At 42.0% G+C, this 6,000-nt stretch overlaps 1 long non-coding RNA gene across 1 annotated transcript; it reads left to right on the top strand.

The window, feature by feature from the left end:
- Nucleotides 1–1,446: 1,446 nt before the first annotated feature.
- LOC146968675 (uncharacterized) lies at nt 1,447–2,949 on the top strand. The gene is made up of 3 exons (XR_015038215.1): nt 1,447–1,523; nt 2,078–2,144; nt 2,732–2,949. It is a non-coding gene; the product is annotated as an uncharacterized LOC146968675 (long non-coding RNA).
- The last annotated feature ends 3,051 nt before the right edge of the window (nt 2,950–6,000 follow it).

Here is a 6,000-nt window from a genome sequence, read left to right as displayed (position 1 = left end):
ACGGAGCCGTTTTCGAGGTAAATTCATACAAAACCGCTGATGCGCGTTGCGTTCAGGGACAGTTTTTCAGCAAGCAGTCTCCGTATTTACCCTGTATTTACCTCGAAAACGGCTCCGTTTCGTATCGTTCCGTCATTATCTCATAGCGTGGTGGTTGTGCAGGTCACAACTTGTCTACAAAAGCGCTGTGGAGTTTTGGGATGTTGAATTTGATGAGTTTAATGAGGGAAACCAAGAAATTCCCTTAGCCTCCATAGCGTAGCTCTGAGCAGCCTGCTGCTGCGCTCCGCTGTACTAAAAATAGCTTACACCTACAATTAAAGGTAATGAACCTACTGCTATGACTATAGCGATTATGGCAATGGGCCAATTTGCCAAAATGTTGAACTATCCCTTTAAGAAATGCAAACGTTAATAGTGTCATCACTCACGTGTCCTTGCCAGTTTTTTCTGTCCATTGACCTGCACATATGTTCTGAGCCTGTACATTTAAGAGGAGAAATATATTTGTAGTAATGAAAAATCAGAAAAAAGAAAACATCCAGAACAATTATTAAGAACGTACATCTGTTGGAGCTCTGCGGGCTGTCACATCTTCAGGGAGAGTGGTTGGCATTTTTTTGTACTTGTAGACATACAAGTACACTTCTCTCCGTCTCTGCAGTGGGGTGACTGACAGAGTGAGTTGTCGTTGCTGGTGTGGTGGTTGGTGGCACCGTCTTGAAAAGGTGCTTGTGTGTCTGGAAAAGGTGCCACTTTGCAATGTATTTGTGAGTACAAGATGCACGTGCCTTAGCGCAGGGACAATGCCAGGTGTTTTTTTTAATGTTATACGTTACAAAGACTCTCCCTAAAGTGCTGTAATGTTGCAATTTTGGTTCATGAATGGAAAGGCAGATATGATTTTTTGAACCAGTAAGGTCAACAAGGACAGACAAGGGGACATGTGCTGCTTCTGCTTCTTGTTGCCTTGTTTTGCACACTGCTACTTTAGAGTCTGCAAAAAAACGGTTTTCCACCATTTCCTGGAGGACTTGGTGGTCCAGTTGGTCCTCACTGGCTGTACTGTCACAATAATCCAATGAACGGATGTGATGGCACAAGCTGTGAGAGAGGCCACTTCGCTGTGCAAGCAGGTGGTATTGCCGGCAATCCTCCATCTCACATCTTGTCACATGTTGCTGTCCCCATGTCTTGCGCTGCACATGCACTGGAACACTGAATCCTCTTAAAGTTTTTCTAACAGCATACACCCTAAAAAATGCTGGGTTGTTTCTGTAAACACATTGCTGGGTTATTCATGCTAGGTGAAAATTCTGGGTTGTTTTGGGTACTGTAAACACACAGTTGGGTTGTTTTATGCTGGGTAAATGGGTTGTGAGGGTTAATTTCTATCTAACCACCCGGTTGGGTTACTTTGACCCAACTGCTGGGTCATTCTTCATTTTCCCGCTCATCCTTTGTCGAACTTTCTGGATCTTTCTGTGAGCAGTTGGACCAGACACATCAGGATTTTCTGGTAGGTTAATATAAATAATAATTTTCCTATAGTCTTGATCGGTTGTGGTAATAGCATGATGATCTCAATATCATTTCACACTCTTGGATCAAAAGGGGGGGTAATGTTGTTGTTGTTTTCTGGGAAGTTAGGCTAGATTTTCCTAGATGCTTGCCAACGTTAGCCAACTTACAATTCTATAACATTAGCCTTTTTGAATTTTGCAATTTAATATGCAGTAGTCTCCGGGTTTATTGTTCATCTGGCTGTAATGTGCCATTGGACATTTTATATCTTCATATTTGTGTAACAGTAGCTGGCAGCTAGCTGTCGTTAGCAGTAGCTAAGGCTAGCCACAGTTAACGAGCTGACGAGCTCCAGCAGAGCCGTTAAACCCAGGAGTAACGGTTAACTGAGGGTGATCAATCAAGGTAACGTTAACATTACTTTAAGAGGGAGGACACAACGTTTTAAACCGACTGTACTTTATCAACATTACTGTATTGTTATTATTATTATTTATGTTTTAATCAGTGTTTTTTCTTCTTCTTCTTCTTTTTTTTTTTTTTTTTACCTGAGAGACAAACAGGAGACTCGCAGCCCCTCCGTGAAGCCCAGCTGTCTGCCGAACGGCGTTGGAGAAACGGTGAGTTTTCACTTCAAACTGCGTTATTTCCCGTTTTATCGGGTGTTAATCACCGGGTCTGTGTGTTGTGGAGAAGAGGAGACCTCTGCGGATAATTCGGCTCACGTTAAAAACCCCTCGAGCGTGTGGCTCTGAGGCTATCAGAGAAACAAGCTGAGCAGTGGTTAGCAGCAGCTCGGCTCCAGCCCTGCAGACGGCCTGTCTGTGTCCGCCAAACAGCGTCAAGTAAACACTGGTTTTTAACACGAAACTGCTTTAGTCGTGCTTTTACTGCTTTTAAGCATCGGGTGTGGGAGAGGGGGATACGGCTACAGATAATTCGGCTCACGGAGTAAAACATCCTGAACGCCCTGATATCAAATTACGTTAGAGAAACAATCACTGAACTTTTTAGTCTTAACAATTTGACTCGGGAGCGACAATGCGTGCAGCGTAGCTGTGTTGCTGCACAAGCTGTGTAAAAAGCGAGTGGAGTGTGTATTTTCCTTTTACCAGGTATTCCAGTCAAACAACTACTGTTTGAGAAATATCAATTGTTATAGAAACTATTTCATGTTAATTGAACTTGTGCATTTTCTTTTGTTTAGTTGTTAAAGGTGAGAGGGTGCTGAAGGTCCTGCCAGCTCTGCTTCCTCCATCCATCTACAGGAGAGGAGGACAAGTCTTCAGACCCACTACTGCAAGATCTGTGTGTGTGAGAGAGAACCTGCAAACTGAGCATTGTTACCTATTTGTGTTCATTCAGCCTGTGCACCTGTGCTGGTGTAAAATTTGTTAAACTGCCAATAAATTTAAGTTAACAGTGGCCTATGTGTGTATGGTGTGTGTTTGTATGATTATGGGAAATTACAACAGCAACAATAATGATTATAATATATTTTGTATTAATATTAGATAGTCATATAATAGAATCTGATTATCAATTATTTATAATATTTATTATTAATATTATCAATTAAAAAAGTAAAAGTAGCAGGGCAATGGGGCAGGATATAACCCAGCACGTGGGTCATTTTAACCCAGCAATAGAGTTCATTTAACTCACTAGTTGGGTCAAATGAACAACCCAACTTTCTGGGTTAAACGGGGGAACCCAGCACTTGGGTCGAAACAACCCAGCGCATGTTCTGTCCCTATGTTGATCAGCAGTTGGGTTAAGGTTGGGTTATTTTTCAACCCAACAGTTTTTAGTGTGTAAAGGCCATTACTTTGATCAACCGATGTACTTCGTAAGTGGGATTGTGCCGTTATGTCTTTTGCTTTGCCATGTTTTCTTTGGATATGTAAAAACAAATTCCTCTTGTACAGGACAACTGGGCAGTGTGGGCACTTTACATGGGTTGGTAGCACATCCTCAGTGACTTGTTCCTCTGCAGCAATGGGCTCCTCTGAAGTTGTAGCTGGGGGTGACTGAGGGTGATCTGGCTCTTCTGGCTCAACAGCAGGGGTTTTTGGGGATGCTATTGTGTAGGAATGGTCCATTTCAATGGCTGAAACCAAAGCTGGCAGTGAATATAAATGGTCCACACTCATTGATGATGACACAGTAGGGTGGGTCTCTGATAAGGGCGGTTGAGAGGGTGGAACTGATGGTTGAGAGGGTGAAACCGGTGTGAGCTGGGGCACATCACATTTGTTTTGACAGTCTGCGACATGTGTGGTAATGGCCTCTTTCCGAATTATTGTTGAACAACAAAATGGACAATGGAAATGTCCTCCATTTCTGCACTGCAGATTACATCTGCAGATGATATTTCCTAAAAATAAAGAATAATTAGCCGTAAAAGAAAATCATATGAGAAAACATCCTATATAGAGTATAATACAGATGTGTTTTTCCTCATTATAAACAGTTACCGGTATGTCCATTTCAAAAAGTGAAACTTCTCCACGGAGTGCTACAAGTAGGAATCTCTTGAGAGTAACTTGCTTTCTTTGATAAACTTATCAGACATCAAAGGAGTGCAACCCAGTGTAAGACTGGTTAAAACATTACCTTAGACATGCAAAAACACAAGTATCATTCAAAATGACATGTACAGGCATATGATCTAAATAATATATGTAATCATGGCCATACCATTGAAATGCACTGCATTTGCCACATGATTCCGAAGGTGCCTGTGGATGACGCTCTCACGTTTTGTGTTGAATGAGGGGCAGAGAGGACACCCAAAACCAGACGGCAACACGGAGTAGATCAGGCTGTCGCCCTCTTTTAATATAGAAGGATGCATCTGGAAGAAAAGAATGGATGAATGAATGAATAAATGTGTGTGTTGTACAAACAAACAAGGCAACAAAGTTCTTAACACGGAGTTTGAGAACAGCAGCACTGTTTATTAAAACCGGTGCTGTGTGTGTGTGTTGTTGTGCTACTGTGCGCAATGGCACAGGCTGCACTTGTCAAGTGTGTCCCGATTGCTCTTAAATATCCCCCCACACGCTTGGCCACTTAATCCATGCTTGCACACTATACGCAAATGTACGTTACGCCGGCAAAACGTCACCAAAGTGTGTGCGTGGCCAAGCCGGGCCAAGCGCACTGAGTCAAGTGTGGAGGAATGGGACAGCCCCAGTAACTTACCCACCCAACCACGCTGCTAAAATTGCCGTATGAGCTAAGCTAAGCTAAGCTAAGCTAAGCTAAGCTAAGCTAATAGCTCGGACAAGAAAAAACAACCTTCAAGCCCGAAGCCTCCGCCTCGTGTCCGGCTACGACTCTGTCCACGGCCGCTAAGATTTCCTGGGAGGCGGCGGCGAGTCTCTCGGTAACAAATCCTCTCAGAAACTCCACCTCAGACATTTTACTCAAATCTTTGTTGTTCCTGGCAGCCAGGGGACCCGAGCTGTTTGTTTCCCGCTGCTCGACTCTCTTCCCGTTTGTGCACGTCACGTCGGCAGCCGAAGGGACGCCCACAAAACGTAACTTCCGGTTAGAGCTGTGTGTTTTATAAAGGGAGAAAAATCAACTGTCCATCGAGTGGCTTTACATCAAGTCAGTTATTTTTGGCATCTGACATTTTAAACAAGCAGGTTAGGCCACCTTTCATTCATGATTGATTTTCATTACAACTATACACAACTCGTTATTTACTACACTGTAACACTAAGGAGATGGACTCACCATGCATAAATTGCGTCAAAGCCACTGCTACACACTGCTGTGTTTTGAATGTGACTGAAGCAAAACTCAAAATCTTTCTAAGAATATTTGTCTTACTTCTTGTCACAAATTAATGCCTCATTTCTAGTCAAAACTAACCTCTTTCCACTTAAAATAAGACGACCCATCACCTAAAGATTAACATTATTTCTACTTGTTTCAAACAAATTTTCACAAGAAAATCTGCCAGTGAAAACAAGTTTTTTTTTGTGCTTGTAATAGGCTAAGAAAGAAAAACTTGCTCCACTATCAGATTTCTCTACTTATTTCAAGTGAAAATATGCTTGAAAGAAGGAAAATGTGTCTAAAAACAAGCTCCTTTTTAATGTGATGAGTCTTATTTTAAGTATAAGGACATTTGTCTTGACTAGAAATGACATTTTGACTAAAATATTCTTGGTAAGATTTTGAGTTTTTGCAGTGCAGCTCGTTTAATCCCAAAACTTCAGGGAAAATTGTATTCCAATTTATTATGAATGGACCCTCAATTTCTTTATTAAACCAACAGTAAGGAACTTTCAACCTTCACATAATATTTTCAGTACTTTTGTGATGGTACTTACATCAACTTACAACAGGTTGAATGACACCTCTGTCATGGGCTGAGGAGTCTGTATCGCTTTCACTGGCACTAGCAGCTTCGAGATGGATGGTAGGAACCCCTCCACACAAAACTCTACAAATGTGCTG

Source organism: Trachurus japonicus, chromosome 18 (genome assembly GCF_045865225.1).
Source record: "Trachurus japonicus isolate A0001 chromosome 18, Traja_1.0".
Lineage (NCBI taxonomy): Eukaryota > Metazoa > Chordata > Actinopteri > Carangiformes > Carangidae > Trachurus > Trachurus japonicus.
Note: the sequence above shows the minus strand (reverse complement) of the source record. Positions and strands in the feature narration are given on the sequence as shown.